Raw genomic sequence first — 16,419 nt, 5'->3', positions numbered from 1 at the left:
TCTTTAGCAAGCTGCAGCAAATGTAAGAATTTCAGATTCTGGATACGCTATTGCATGAGCAACATCTTTTATTATCTTTTATTCAACAACACATAAAAAGTGGATGTGTTCTTCTATTGGTCACTTTTTGGAATGGAGTGATTTACTAAGGAGCAGAAAGGACTTCATCTCAATGATGTGATTTCTATATAAAATCAGCTAAGAGTCTGTGGCAAAGATTTGCCTGTATCGTGCTCTCACTTCATCCTTGGGACACAGCTGGACTGTATTTCCCTTACAGCTTGATGTGGTCATGTGCCTGAGCTTTATCCAATGGAATGTGAGTAAAATGATAGGTGCTACTTCCAGGCCTGGCTCATAAAACCCTCTCATCAACCATCTCTTTTCCTTTTTCCCAGGAGCTGACTGAATAGGGATGATCCCTAAGACCTAGAGGAAGGTAGCGCTACTATATAGAAGGAGCTGGGTCCCTGAATAAGCACATGGAAGACTACTTCACCAGAAAAATCCATTACTGGCCAGGGAGAGGCAAGAAAATGAAAACGTTATTGTGGTAAGCCACTGAGATTGAGAGATTGCTTTTTACAGAAGCTAGCCTGGCTTTCCTGATACCGGATTGGTTTATGTCATGACTAGGGTGATGGCTTTATATGATGATAATGGTCCTATTATCTACATCAGGTTGTCTAGATTTTGGTCCTGGCATCTGCCTGATAGCTGATGGATGATTCTGAGCAGATAACTAACGTTCCTTGTTGGTCTCAGTTTCCCAGCAGTAAAATAAAGAGCTGGGACCAAAGTCTTTAAGATAAGTTAAGTTGTTTTGGATTGACAGAAATTCTGACAAACTTAAGCAAAAGGAACTTGTCATAAGATGCAGGTGGCTCAGAGTATCAAAGATGATGTTAGGGAGTCAGGCTCAGAATCAAGTGAAGAGGGGAAGAATCAGGGATGACCTAGTGATCTAGGCAGCAAGAAGTAGTTAAAAATCTTGTCATGGGCCTCTCTGGGATTATCATAGGTCTTTTCCGTCATTGAGCATTGGTTAGCTTTTCTTGTGTAACAAACTACTCCAAAACTTTGTGGCTTAAAATACACTGTGTAGCTCATGATTTTGCAGGTTGAGAGTTTGGGCTGAGCTCAGGTGAACTTTTCTGCAGTTCTGGTCCAGGCCCAGCTGATCTTAGCCAGGGTCATTCATGCATCTTCCATTAGCTGCCATATTGATTGGGGGCTGGTCTATCTAGGACAGCCCAAATGGGATGGCTTGTTTCTACAACACATGGTCTCTCCTCCTCCAGCAAGCCAGCAAGAATTTGTTCATATGTCAGTTGAGCAGGGATGTAAGAGTGGAACTATGCAAGGTCTCTTGAGTCCCATGCTCAGAACTTTCATGTCACTTCTGCCACATTCTTTTGGCCAAAGCAAGTTACAAGGCCAGCCTGGATTCAAGAGGTAGGGAAATAGACTTCACTTCCTCATGAGAGGAGCTGCAAAATTCATCTTGCAAAGCAGTATATGGATATGGGGGCAGTGGTGGAGAAGAAGTGTGACCATTTTTGCAATTCACCAAACCTTACTTGGATCATATATCTATCCCTTGGGTAGGAGAGAGCTGATCAATTTCATACTCTTCCTAAGAGTAAACACAATGTGGGAGAAGTTAGTTCTCCCCCAAAAATTAAAAAGAAGGGGAGATGACCTGTGTTTGACAGACCTGGTTTTGAAACTCATCACCATGAGCTAATGTGTGACCTCAGCAAAACACAGACCCTCTCAGAGACCACTTTCTCATCTACAAAGTGGATTTAGTAATACTTACAAGGCTGTTGTGAGAATTAGAGTTTATAAAAGTAAGGCACGGGTACCATGTCTATCTGTAGTAGGCACCCAGTACCTTCTCCAGTTTTCAGCTTGAATTGACACAGTGGAATGAAATGTAGATACACACATTTCAGGTTTTCCTTTCAGTTCTTCAGAAAGTAGTACAGGAGAACTTTTAACGTTACAGCTTGACCTACTCTTGCTTTTACCACAGCATTTAGAAACATATGATCATTAGGAAGATCTCTCCTCACCATTGTCAGAAACTTAGGCTGCTACAGGGCTGTTTTCAGCTGGTAAGTATTGGGGTGGCCACAGCATATTCTCAGCTTCCTCCTTTCTTATTGGTTGAGTGGTGGGGGTGTGTCTTAGTCCATTCTGGCTGCTATACCAAAAATACCATAGACTGGGTAGCTTGAACAGTGAATATTTATTTCTCACAATTCTGGAGGATGGGAAGTCCAAGATCAAGGAGCCTGCGTCTGGTGAGGACCCGCTTCCTCGTTCCTAGACAGCTGTATTCTTGCTGTGTTATAACATGGTGAAAGGGATGAGGAAGCTCTCTGGGGCCTCTTCTTATTAGGGCACTAATCCCATTCATGATAGCTCCATTCTCATGACCTAATCACCTGCCAGAGGCCTCATGTCCAAACATCATCACATTGGAGATTAGTTGGGGGGACACGAATAGTCAGTCTATAGGAGGGTATCATTCTGATTGGCTGGTGCCCATGCTCTACCATTGTTAGATAGTGTGAATATCCCCTCGACTATATCTAAGGAACATCCCACAACTGCAGCAGGGTTCTCTTCTGGAAAATATTGCAGCTTTACAAAGCCTAAGCTGCCATTTGTCTCCAAAAGTGTTTGACAAATGTGCATTGAAGGGATATTTGAGTGAATGAATAGGTAAATGAGTGACTTGGTGAAATCTCCTAGTTTCCTGGTGACAGCTTTAAAAATAAGGAATATCCTAATTAAATGCAGAGTGTGATCTAGCTCTGAAAGCTGCGGGAAGAGAGATTTTAGGGGCAGAATTGTGGATGTAAACTACCACAAAACTTCTTGCTTGCTTCACCTCTTTTTCTTGAAACGGTTTCTCTCTTCAGTCGAAACTAGCTCTTGAAGTAAGTAACACCAGGATTTGCTGTGTGGAATGTAAAGTTGGATGTCATTAATTTGTCCTAAAACTAGCTGTTCCAAGCTTTTGGGACTGTGTGCAGGGAAAGTACCTCCTAGATTTTTAAACTACAATCGTGAGAGCAGGTTTTGGCGGTTTTGTCCACTGTAGACTCCCAAACTGCAAGTGGAATATAGACAAGGATTGAAATGATGTGACTGCCCTCGTGGTTACCCTACGCCGTCAGGCTTCATGAGGGTTAAAAGTGCATTCAATACCCCTCTCTTCCTCGTTTTTCCAGACGGAAGGCTCTGATGGCTTTCAGCCTGTTTGTGCCTCCTCCTCTCCTCTCCTCTTAGAATCTGGGGGACAACGAGCTCAGGAAGAGGGCAGTGAATGGTCAGCAAAGCCCCTTCTGAGGCTAGAGCAATGAAGTTTCATTAGGACACGGTGGATTCTTTTTGCTAAGCAGATCCCATTCGGAGGACCTGAAAGATGGATACATTACTTATCTCCACGGGGAGGCTCCAAGGATTTATCATTGTGAAGAGGCACAAAGGTCGGGTGAGTGGCTGTGCGGGATGCACTGGTTTGCTTGGGCATTCTTGGTTGACATCTGTTGTTCTGTCATCCACATGGGTTAGCTTTTGTCCTTGCCATTTTCCTTTAAGTGAAGAACTGTTATCCGTATCTGGATTAAAATGATCTGCGAGAGGCCTGGAAGCCCTCCACGTTGTCCTTCCACTCCTCCCATGCCCTTGCCTCGCAGTGTGTGAGGTGGGTGCGGAGTAGATAGGGTTCTCATTTCAACAAGTGGTCAAATCTGAAAAGGAGTAGAGATGACCAATTTTTCTTTCCTAACTCTTTCCAGATACATCAAAATCAACATCTCCCTTTCTAGAACAGCATGCACAATGCATCCAGGCGGGAGTGGCTGCAGTCAGCTAACTTCCTCTGGAGGTGGTGGTGGGAGAGGAACGAAGGCTCTGTTCCTGCCAGACACTCAGTGTAGCAGCCAGTTGTGCCATGGCCCTGGGGCAGCCTGCACAATGCTTCCAAGGCACGCTTTGAATAGAAGATCACTGAAAGTGGCTCTATTAATGATTTGACTGGTCTTTTTGTCACCTGGCTCATGGAATTTAAGATTCTGGAAGTTCATGCTGGTGAAGGTGAACTATTTTTTGTGAATGAGTTTTCTCGATTTGGTTGCATCTTCTTCAAAACCACTTGGAAATCATTGAATAAAATTGTTCAGTGAATGGAGTGTCAGGAAAATTTCAGCAGTTGAAGCTCTTAGAGACCTGAGACTATTGACAAAAAAGTTTACAGATAGGAAGATATTTGAGTTCATTTTTACAAATTAAACATGTTAAACAATGAGGGCTCGAATGGTGTGTGAGATTTCCATTTGAAAATAGAATTATGGTATCGAAAAACTCTTGTGCGAAGTTTTATCTATTGATAGAGCTCCTATTTTTAACCAGATAGAGTTGTATTCTACATACTGGAAGAAAATGAAATTGAGAAGGTCCAGGATTCTGTATCATCGAAGTTTGGCAAAATATTCAAAAATATTATCAATAAAAATGAAGTTTTTTTGAAAAATTTTGCTTGTAAAAATATTTGCCTGAGTTCTCTGAAGAGAGACAAAAGTCTGTACCTGTGAAAATATTTGGGCTGAAATATTTCAATAAAAAGGTAGCCTTGATAATGGCCTTTGCTATCGACCGCACTGTGTAACCCCCCCACCTGCCGCCCCAGTTTATCTGTTGAATATCTGTCCCCCAGTGTGACTGCATTTGGAGATACGGTCTATAAGCAGGTATTTAAGGTTAAATGAGATCATAAGGGTGGGGCCCTAATCCAACAGGGTTAGTATCCTTATAAAAAGAGACACACAGGAGCTCTCTCTTGCTTTCTCTCTCTCCCCGCTTCCCTCATCCTCCCTATTCCGTCCTCCATCCTCTCCCTCCTCCTGCTATGTGAGGACACAGCAAGTAGGAGCCCACCTATAAGCCAGGAGGGGAACCTCCAGCAGAAACTGAATTGGCCAGCACCTTGATTTGGACTTCCCAGCCTCCAGAACTGTGAAAAATAAATTTCTACAGTTTAAGCCATCCAGTCTGTCATATTTTGGTATAGCAGACTGAGAAGACTGAGATAGCCTTCATTTAGTAGAATTTGCTGTGAGCTTGGCAAGTAACACAGTAAATGTAAAGAAATTTTCTCTTTAAAAGAATAAAAAGTTTCGCATACTTTAATCATGCAATTCTGAAAAAGAGCTCAGGCATTTTTATGAAAATAAGAAAAATTATGAGATAATGTTGAAAAACATTATGGTATAAGAGACTGATTAACGTATATAAATAAATACAAAGGAAAATCGTTTTGCGTGTGTGTGTGTGTGTGTGTGTGTGTTGTTGGTGAGGAAGATTTGCTCTGCGCTAACATCTGTTGCCAATCTTGCTCTTTTTCTTTTTCTTTGCTTGAGGAAGCTTAGCCCTGGGCTAACATCTGTGCCAATCTTCCTATGTTTTGTACATGGGTCACCACCACAGCATGGCTTGACAGAGGTGTAGCTCTGCGCCTGGGATCCGAACCCATGGACACATGCTGCCAAAGCAGAGCAGTCTGGACTTAACCCCTCCACCACAGGGCTGGCCCCCTTGTGTTCTTTTTTAATGTTCAGACAATAAATATTGTTTAAAATTTAAAAGATATATATGGCTACATTTTATGTTAATACTTTAGAATATTATTTTTCAAAAATAGTTTTGAATAGAACTACTTTATAGTTCTACTGATAAATTAAAATCAATATGTTGGCTAATTTTTTTAAATTCAAAACATTAGTTCATTTTGTTTATTTTTAACACCTTTTCTCATTCTCAGAATTGTCCCAGATTGGACCAAAAATTATATGGTCACCCCTGGGGCCAGCCCGGTGGTGCAGTGGTTAAGTTTGCACGTTCCGCTGTGGTGGCCTTGGGTTCACCAGTCCGGATCCCGGGTGCAGACCTATGCCGTGCTGTGACAGGCGTCCCACATATAAAGCAGAAGAAGATGGGCACAGATGTTAGCTCAGGGCCAGTCTTCCTCAGCAAAAAAGAGGAGGATTGGCAGCAGATGTACACTCAGGGCTAATCTTCCTCAAAAAAAAAAAAAAAAAATTGTATAGTCGCTCTTTGTAAAGATGAAATGTTCACTCTGGATAAGGCATTTTCATGGAAGTTTGTAGCTGTTGTCCCTTAATTAACTTACTTTCAGCTCTAGAGCATTATATTAACCATGGTAGAGACATTCATTGTTAGTCCCTAGACCTCTTAAATCTCACCATGATTCATGATTTGTGATGACGATAATGATTGACGTTTCTGAACGGTCACTACTTGTCTGACCCTGTGCTCCGTGCTTCACTTGTGACAATCTGTTAAGTCTTCACAAGCATCCTGTGAGACAGACGCTGTTACTGTCTGTTATGTGTGTACCTGGTGTGTCTAGTAGTTACAGTAAGCACTCAATAAATAGAAATCAATCTCTAGCTTACAGAAGAGAAAACTGAGCTTAGAGCCTAAGTCACTAGCCAGAGCATCTCGTGGGAACGTTCTTTCAAAGAAAGTGCCTTGGGCACCTTCAGTCGTTCTGATTCAGTTTGGGCAGGTTGCAACCCTTCTCGCTAAAGGAAACCATGGCAAGAGAGGGAAAGAAAGTAGTGTGGAACCCTCGAAATTAAAGCAACCCCCATGTTAAAGAGGAATGAGGAAATTCAGATTTCCTAAGTTGGATGTTACCGTTACTTTAAGAAAGAGGGGTATTATATTCCCCCCAACACTAGCCCCCCTCGTCCCCCATGACCCCTTTGCACTGGTTTTGTGAATCAACAGAGAACACAATTCTGCCGAAACGGAGGTAGCCCAGTTTGGCTTCAGGAGCCTGGTCACAAAGAGTCTTCACCTTGACTCTGAGCCAGGAGGGAGAAGCAGCAGACAGAGGATGGAGAGATTTTAGCTGCATGGTCTGGCTCTGTCTTCTCTACCACCAAAAATGACGGAAAAGAAAAGAAGCAGAAAAACAAAACCCCAGACAGAAGGTAGGAGGAGACACTGGGGCAGCTCCAGCTTTCAGCAAGCCGGCTCTGTTCCACTTCCTTTTGATTGTCCAGGAAAGCTAAGAAAAGTAAAAACAGGGCTGCGAGTGCGTGAAAGCAGCCCCGTGGAAACGTTATGTTAAACAATCAGCCAGTGGGTCAATTGTGAAGGGCGTTAATGTGCGAGACCCCGATAAAGAGATTTGCACGAATGGCCACAAAGCATTTCATATTTAAATACGGATCCAAGTTTGTTCTGCACAACAGTATAAATATAACTAAGGTGGGGTGGAGAATGTGATTTGGAAATCAGCCGATTTTAAGGAGGCCAACACAAACACTCCAACAAATGCAGTGTTTCGCACAGGCTTTTGTGCTCATTACTAGTTGTTGGCATGAGCTCATAAAAACAGAAAGGGCCGTGAAACATAGTGATTGAGATTGGTATGCCCTGGTGGTAATAAAGTATACTGTTTACGTGAAAACAGCCTTATTGTCATGTACATTGCCTTTCCTGGAAGATGATGGTCTTGTTTTATTTTGTTTCGTGGTGGTAGTGAAATCCTAGAGAAGTGTACATTTCAGGAGGGCTTCAATTTCTTTCAAAGGCTACCTCCTCATGCAATAGGTCCAAGGGCAAAAGTCTCCAACTTTGAAGGCTTTTTAAATTAGGTTTTTAATATAAAGGAATATATTTTAGCCTCTTTAGCAAATTCATACTGCATGAAAGGGTATTTTATAATAGACTGAGCAGGCTATATAAAATTAAGTAAAGCTGGATCTGGTGCCTGAAAATATTTGGCAGATATCCCTGGAAAGCCACATTTGAACATTTTTAATATATATTATGAGGCAGAAAAGAATAATTATCTTCTATTGAAGTTCCCAAGTGAGAGAAATCTGTTCGTAGAGCCCTTTCAAAGAAAACTGTCTGTGTTGCAAAACTGTTGTGTTTGGGATGATGTCCTCTTGCTCTGGCTTATAGCTCGTGGCTTGTTTCTCATAGAAAAGGCAGGCACGACCCAGACATTACTCCACTATTTCATGAAACTGCTACCTTAAGCAAGGTGTTTTTGCCAAGGGCCTTGAAATACTCGGCTAGGAAGTTTCCAGAATAAAGACTTTTGAACCCTAGGAGTGTGATACCGTGGAGGGTTTGGGAACAAAACCTACCTTGAGTGACTCTCTCTCTTCTTTCTTTCTTTCCTTTTTTTTTTTTTTTGAGGAAGATTAGCCCTGAGCTAACATCTGCTGCCAATCCTCCTCTTTTTTGCTGAGGAAGACTGGCCCTGAGCTAACATCCATGCCCATCTTCCTCTACTTTATATGTGGGACGCCTACCACAGCATGGCTTTTGCCAAGCGGTGCCATGTCTGCACCCAGGATCCGAACTGGCAAACCCTGGGCCACCGAGAAGCAGAACGTGTGAACTTAACCGCTGCACCACCTGGCCGGCCCCTCTCTTCTTTATTTCTAACTGGGCTCTTGATTTAGAATAAATTGCTTCTCTTATTCCTTTCTCCAGAGAGGGGAACCTTTCCCTGGAAGCACTCATGTGTGCCCAAAACACTGCATTTCTGAGGCCAGCCCCGGTTTTAGTTTAGGTTCCCTCAAAGGCAGACCCTCTAATGAGACTTTTGGTGTAAGTAGATTATTTGAGAGTGAATCCTAGGGAGCACACGGAAGGAGTGGGGAAAGTGAGAGAGGGAAGGGAAGAAAGCCAATGAAGGTTGTGAAGGGACAGTATACCTCCACAGGGCTCAGTCCTGCTGGGGACCCTCTGGATCACTGTGTAAAACACAACTGAAAATTGTCCCGTGGAGGATGAGGCAGCTTGGAGATGTATTCACGAACTCTGGTCCCTCTTGTGTTGGGGGTTGCTCCTAAGTTGTTACCATCCAACTGAGACTTTCCAGTCTGCCTTATGTTGGTAGAGCCAGAGCCAGAGAATGGCCTTGGGCAGAGAGAGACGAGGAGAACCAGGTCCATTTATAGTGGAGCTCTTTGCAGGCTCCCTTGGGGATAGGCCAAGTGGATTTCGGTGGGAACCTGGGAGCGTCAGCTACAGCCAACAACTCTGCCAGTTAAGGCAGGCTTCTTACAAACAAAAAGCTTGTAGTTTTGATAAGTGCCCCATTCTGTGTTTTTTTTCTTAGTGTAAATCTCCCTAGTCTTTTGCCGTAAATGGGTAACTGTGGCATTTAATATCCTTAATTGCTAATAAAAGGAATAATTATAGAATTTATCATTTATTGAGTGCTCACCCTGTGTCAAATGTGGCCCTTATCTCATGACATCATATCCTCCACTATCTGAAAGTAGAGCGTTCCTATGAAACTTACATAAGCCAAAATGGCGTAAAGTGAAGCAGCAATTACCATTAATTTGAATGGGGAAAATTTTGAATGTTCCCAGACAGAAAAAAATCACCTACCAAATCAAACCAAATAACACATAAAACCTAAAATAACACTAACATCTAGTGAAAGCAGCAACGATATGATAAATACACAGCCTGTATAAAGTAGAAGTAATTGTATGTACAGTAATTTCACTTACCAGAATTGGGAGGACGGTGAGTGCACTGGAAGACTGGCAAGTGGCAGTGGTGGTAGTGATGTGTTGGGCTGAGTCGTCGGAGGTCGGGGTGGTGGGAGGTACAGGAGACGGGGGTGTATGACAGAGAGGAAGAGGGTCATCTATTAACATCTCATCGTCATCCAACTCTATCAGGACAGGCGGGTCGCTAATGTCTATACTTTCTTCTATGTCTGCCTGCCTCCATGTCGAAGTTTGAGGTTCCTCACCTGCTGTGGCTGATGTGGAAGGCTTGAAATATGACAGTATGCTTGACTGCTTAGCCTTAATAATGGCTCGCTGCAAAACAAATGCTGAACGCTATTTTTGCCTTTTTTCATAAAAACAAAAATCCTCTTTGGATTTCTTTTGATTAGCGAAAACAGGCACTAATGTAGGTCTTTTGTAAAAGCAAAGTGGTATAAAGTGAACTTTTGGATAGTGGAGGAAACCTGTATGTAAAAATTAACTCAAATTGAGTTCTAGATCTAAACATAAAAGCTGAAAATAGAAAATTAAAAATAGAAACTAAAAATATAAAACTTTAGAAGACGTGGGGCAAAATCTTCACTACCTTGGGATAGGCAAACCCTTCTTAGATATGACTCAAAAGAACTAATTTTAAAAGGAAAAAAAGGGGCCAGCCCCGTGGCCGAGTGGTTAAGTTCATGAGCTCTGCTTTGGTGGCCCAGGGATTCATGGGTTCAGATCCTGGACCTGGATGTGGCACTGCTCATCAAGCCATGCTGAGGTGGCATCCCACATGCCACAACTAGAAGGACCCACAACTAAAATATACAACTGTGTACTGGGGGGATTCATGAAGGACTTTTATGTAAAATATATAAATAGTTCTTACAATTCAACAATAAGAAGACAGATGACCCAATACAAAAATAGGCAAAAGACTTGAATAGGTATTTCAAAATAGAACTTATACAAATGGCCAATGTTATAGACTGAATATTTGTGCCCCTTCAAAATTCATGTTGAATTTTGCCCAATGTGATGTCTAATGCCCAATGTGATGGCATTTGGAAATGGGGCTTTTGGGAGGTAATATCATTAGAGAGGGTGTAACTGCAGGGCCCTAGTCTGATAAGATTAGTGCCCTTGTAAGAAGAGACATTAGAGAACTTTGTCTCTCTCTCTCTCTCTCTCTCTGTGTCTCTTGTCCCATCCCATCCCCAACCCCTCAACCCCTGCTGTGAGTACACAGCAAAAAAATGGCTGGCTGTAAGCCAGGAAGAGTGCCCAACCATGCTGGAACCATAATCTCAGAGTTCTAGCTCACAGAACTGTGAGAAAATAAATTCTGTTGTTGTTTAAGCCACTCAGGCTATGGTTTTGTTACGGCAGCCCAAGCTAACACGAAGTCTGTGAAAAGATGTTCAACATTATTAGTCATGAGGGAAATGCAAATTAAACACGCAATGAGGTACCACGCTACACACCCACCGGAAGGATAAATTCTAAAAGATTGACACTACTTGAGACAGAAAGTAGAATGGTGGGTTTCAAGGGGCTGGAGGGAGGGAAAAACAGGGAGTTGTTATTTACAGGGTGTAGAGTTTTAGTTTTGCATGATGAATAGAGTTCTGGAGATGGATGGTGCTGATGGTCACATCACAATGTCAATGTAATTAATGCCACTGAACTGTACACCTAAAATGGTTAAGATAGTAGATTTTGTTATATATATTTTACCACGATTAAAAAAAGAGTCACATAGTTAGAACACAACAGAATGATAGAACCTAAACCCAGGTCATCGGTTCCAAGTTCAAAACACTTTTCTTTACAGCCAGCTGCCTTTTGGATGTTGTTAGGCAGGTTTCTCCCTAGCTGACTTGATAGAGAGGAAAAGCATGAATTTGATCACTTAATACCATGACTTCAGAGATGGTGGGCTAGCCCTGTCTCTCATAAAAGAGGAGCCCTCCTAATTTGCTTGATGCTGCCTGATATTGGACTATTTTAGTGTTTCTCAGTCTTGGCAGTATATTGGAATCACCAGGGAAGATTTAAAAAATATTGATGCCTGGCTTCCACTCCACCTCCCAACCTGGGTATTCTAATGCAACAGACTCTGGGGTGTGGCCTGGGCATCAGGATTCTGAATGCAGCCAAGACTGAGAATGACAGCTCTGTGACGAGATGGGGTGTCTTGATTCCTAATAGCATAGGGTACCCCTGTTCGGCAGAACTCTGGACGTTTCTCAGATCCCAAGTACCTGAGCCAAACTGTAGGCTTAGGTATCTTATCCTCAGCTCCGGAGGAAAGTCTATCAGATCCTTTCCTGAACCTCTTAGAGGGAGGAGGAGTTAACATAACGTGTTTAAAGCAGGGGCCCTGGAGTCTGGCCGCCGGCATTGAAACCCTGGTTGCATCATCTACTCTCTGTGTACCCTCAGCCTAATTGCTTAACCTCTCTGAATTCCCAAATGGGCATGATGCGGTTCCTCACTCACAGAATTATTTGAGGAATGGGTGAGATAATTTCTCTAAAACACAATATCCAGCAAAGCCTGAAAACGTAATGAGTTTTACAACTGATTATGAAGAACTCATAAACTTGAGGTCTGGTATTCTTTTAAAATTTTTTTTCTCAGTTTATAGTGAGACAAATTTCTTCAACATAATATATAGATGGTATATACTGACTGCCTGCGTGGTATATACTGACTGCCCTGGGTTTCTAAAGGCGAAGAGAGAAAGGGAAGGAGAGAAGAAGGGATAGAGAGAGAGAAAGAAATAAAGGTGAGGGGAGGTGTGTGTGTGTGTGTGTGAAAATGGATAAAATAGAACAAGAGAGAATGGTCAGACTACCAAAAGGCATTTACTAAAAGATGGGAATTGGGGAAAATGTTTTGACTTCCTGAACTTGACACCAGATAGAAACAGAAGCTTCGAGAGACCAGAGAGCAAAGATTTAAAGCCTCCTCTGAAGGGAGAGGGCTGCCACCCAGGGATGACAAGAACCTTGGCAGAAGAGATGGGGAGAAGAAAGAATGAAGCTTGGAATCAGCCAGGAGGAAAGAGACTTCAGAGAAAGACCGTGACGGCCAACACTTCAAATATTTATTTTTTTATACTGCTACGTAAAAAGTTAAACTTGGAGGAAAAGCATGTTTGGATTTATATTCTGAATCATTTCTGTAATGAAAAAAGCCCGTCTTTGAACTGTGCGTAGGAGCTACAGAAAATGGACTCTGCCTTGTGGTGAATCCCAATTCACCACCACATCTTCGTCCAGACTTGAGGGTGGCCTGAGCCTCTTGAAGTACTAACCATGAGATCTTGAGTTCTACTCCGGAGAGCTTGCAAGTCTGTTTACCGTACTCCCCCCATGGCCAAAGTCATACCCCCTGCAGTGGGGAGGAAACACTGCCTTGACCAGCTGCAGAGAGCTCAGAGGAGGGAGGCACCTGCCCAAGAAAATGAGCTCAGATCCTCTGATGATGGTGCAGCTGGAGGCTTGGCAGGCATCTGTGAGGGTCCCCCTGGATGGTTTTCATCGTTCAGAAGGGTGTGTTGTCCATGCACCTCAGGGTGGGTGCTGGGAATGTCCGTAGCTCATTCCCAATTGTGTTCGTTCCATCTGCTGACTAATCCTTCTGAGACTTAGTCAGAGGGAAGGGTTTTGGCTGCTCCTTTTTGTGCACAAAACATGGGCCCCCACTATTCTCACTGGTTGGGAGAGTTAGCCCTTTTCTCCATCATCTGGCAAGTCTACAAATTTCTGCTGTAAGACTGGCTACCCTTGCCTTTCACTCCCTCAAAACTCCTCTGTCCCAGAGCTCAAACGGGTCGGAGTGTGCAGTGTCTGAACCTCAAGAGGGTCCTCCATTCTCTTTTCTCTCTGCTCAGCACGTCACTCCACACAGGGGTAGGGAGGCAGTTCGGGCCCCTTCATGCCCATTTTCTACCCGCCCACCAACTTGATGAGTCCCAATGAGATTAACTCAGGGAAAAGAAAATCTCCAAGGAGATCCCACAAGCCAAGGGCTGGGCCCCCTCCCTGGTGCCATTGGGTCGGCTAGCCTACATTTTTTGAAGTTGTATTTTTTTTTTAATATGACAGTTCAGGCTTGAAAACCAGTACATTTGGAAATATAAACTAGATGAAAACAAGCTATAATGAAAGTGAAAAAAAAAAACGTATCAGTTTACTGCCTATTGAAAATCAGGACCAGATGAGGCTGTGAGGCTCTGGGCATTTAATTCACTGGAGGAGGTCACTGCTTGGCGAAAACCAGGCCCAGCCTGCGTTGGCTTCCCCTCAGCAATATTGTGTTTATTTATTTGTGCCTTTCCCTAGTTTGTGGAGGGAAATAATGAGCCAGATTGTTTGAAGTTCTTCCTGCCTTTCTATATCATGGTGTGTTTCATTTCATTTTATTTCATTTCATTGGAGAGAGGGGTAGGAAAAGGGCATCAGTGGCCAACTTGAGAATCTATTTTGTTTCCTAAAATATGCTGAGGGCTAGAAGAGGGAAGGAGAGGTGTCAATAGGCAGGTAGGATGCTCAGTGAAAGAAAGGTGGGAGATGGAGGCTGCTCCAGCCAGGACTATGAAATATTGGACTTTATATAGTCACTGCATAGGGTGGAGAAAAGCAACATGGAGTAGGAGTACATAGCGGTGCTATTCCAAGTGTAGTCCACGGACTGGCAACATCAGCATCAGCATCGGTATCACCTGAGAGCTTGTTAGAAATACAAATCCTCAGCTGTCACATCAGCCCTTCTAGATCAGAATCCCTGTGATTCTTTTGCTTAGAGGTTGCACACTGGTAAGCCAAAGACCACTTTAAATCAACACACCCGTTTTGTTTGAGCTATAGAGTGTTGGCCTGCAACATGTTTTTAAAAATTAAATTTGTTTCCAGCATTTACAAATCTGGATGTGAAAGAATCTTGATTTCTGGCTTGTCATGATAAAACTGAAGGTCTAGAATCACTGGGCTCTCAGTCTTGTGTAGCACAATCTACTGGGGCACTGTAGAGCCTGCCCTCTTGGGTGTGTGTGGACCTCCAATGTGTTCTACTCTCTTCTCAGCCTGAGGTCAAATGTCTGCTGCAGTTTAGCATTGCCTTAAGGTCTTCGGTGAGTTGTTCAGGAGTGGGCATGTGACTTAGCCCATTGGCCAAAAAACACGAAGGAAAATCTGAAGAAGGGCTTCTGGGAAAACTTTTTTCCTCTCATGGAATTTTTCTTTTCCCTGTTGATGTCACCATGTGTGTATGTGACATCTGTGCCCATTCCAGCCTGGGAAGGAAACCAGCACTGAGGGGGCACAGTGGAAACATGAAGAGAACGTGGACCCTTGAGGGCCTTGCTGAACGGTTGAATCCACTCACCCTGGATCCTGTCCTACATCTGCGCTTCCTGTTCTGGGTTACAATGTGCTTCCTTATTGTTTAAGCCATTTTGCTACTTGCAACCAAAACCATCCTAACTCATTCAGAGGAAAAGCAATTTGTCAACAGAGAAGGCTGTGTGCTTCTTACATCTGCCATCTTTATTGATTCTATTGTCCACCTGGCATGGGCCTTAAGTTTCTTCATTGGATATCAGCATAATAAGCTCTGCTGACTTTTCTGGGTAGGAGTGTGGTTCAAATACGATCCGTGCATGTGGATGTACCTCGTGCCCCGTGTGAAATGATGTAGTGAAGCACAGTGCGTGCTTAAGACTGTAGGCTCTAGTTCTGATGTTGTTATCTTGATGATCTTGGCAAGTCCCTTAACTCTGCTAAACCTTGATGTCCTCCTCTGTGCACTACCACCCTGCCTTAGAGGGTCATAGTATGGATTGAATGAGAGGATTTGTCCGACCTCAATTTTTGATGTTTGATTGCTGACAACGTTTAAGCCTCACTCCTCTGTCTTTCCCTTGTGCCCCACATCTGAGAACACTGAGAAGAAAGCCTGGTGCTCCTCCTTTTGGAGCTGGTAGGAAATTGAAGCCACACAAGCCCCTGTCTGCACACAGGAACCCTTACCCTGCCCCACCTCCAACGCAATAAAAACACCATGCGTTTCAGACCAGGGTTGGGGGGCCTGCCCTGCTGTCACTGAAAAGTCTCACGATGAAGTAATACATCTTTTTATACCCTCTTGGTGTGTGTCTAGCATCATCATTCTAGACACCTGAGCCAAATTTTGGGTGGGAGTTCGACCTGTTCCTATGGAGTGGCCACAACCATGATGTATGTAGAGCAGCTTTCATATCACAAGTTCTCAGGAAATGTGAACTCTGCACATCCATTCAATTTAGCATCATCATCATCATCATCATCATCATCATTATTATTAACTTTAAGGATGTTTTCAAACATATCAATGTAGAGAAAACAGTACAGTAAATCCTTTGTGCCCCTCACCCATCTCTAACAACCAGTGTCTTTCTGCCATTCTTGTTTCCTCTATCCTCACTCCTTTTTTTTAAGAAAGTTTTTAAGCAAAACCTAGCAAATTCACTTGTAAGCACTTCCGTGTGTGGCTCTAATAGATAAGGACTTATCTTTCTTTTTGAACATCGACACAAAACCACTATCACTCAACAAAATTAACATTAATTCTTTAACATCATCGAATTCATTGCTGTGTTTAGTTTTCCTCTATTGATTAAAAAATGTGTTTTACAATTAGTTTTCCAATCAGAATCCAAATAAAGTTCACATATCTTTAGTTTTCTACAAAGCACTTAACGTCATTTGATATTTTTCTTACTAATTAATTTGTTTATTGTCTTTTTCATTAGTTAGCTAATCATCTTTGTCCACACTTTAAAACTTTGTTAAAA

At 42.9% G+C, this 16,419-nt stretch overlaps 1 long non-coding RNA gene across 1 annotated transcript in view; it reads left to right on the top strand.

Moving 5' to 3' along the window:
- The first annotated feature begins 398 nt into the window (after positions 1-398).
- LOC138920005 (uncharacterized) overlaps positions 399-16,419 on the top strand; it is a 94,951-nt gene continuing 78,930 nt past the window's right edge. Inside the window, exon 1 of the long non-coding RNA XR_011430594.1 lies at positions 399-553. This is a non-coding gene — a long non-coding RNA (uncharacterized lncRNA). The remainder of the gene's footprint in view (positions 554-16,419) is intronic.

Source organism: Equus caballus, chromosome 22 (genome assembly GCF_041296265.1).
Source record: "Equus caballus isolate H_3958 breed thoroughbred chromosome 22, TB-T2T, whole genome shotgun sequence".
In the NCBI taxonomy this organism is placed as follows: Eukaryota; Metazoa; Chordata; class Mammalia; order Perissodactyla; family Equidae; genus Equus; species Equus caballus.
Note: the sequence above shows the minus strand (reverse complement) of the source record. Positions and strands in the feature narration are given on the sequence as shown.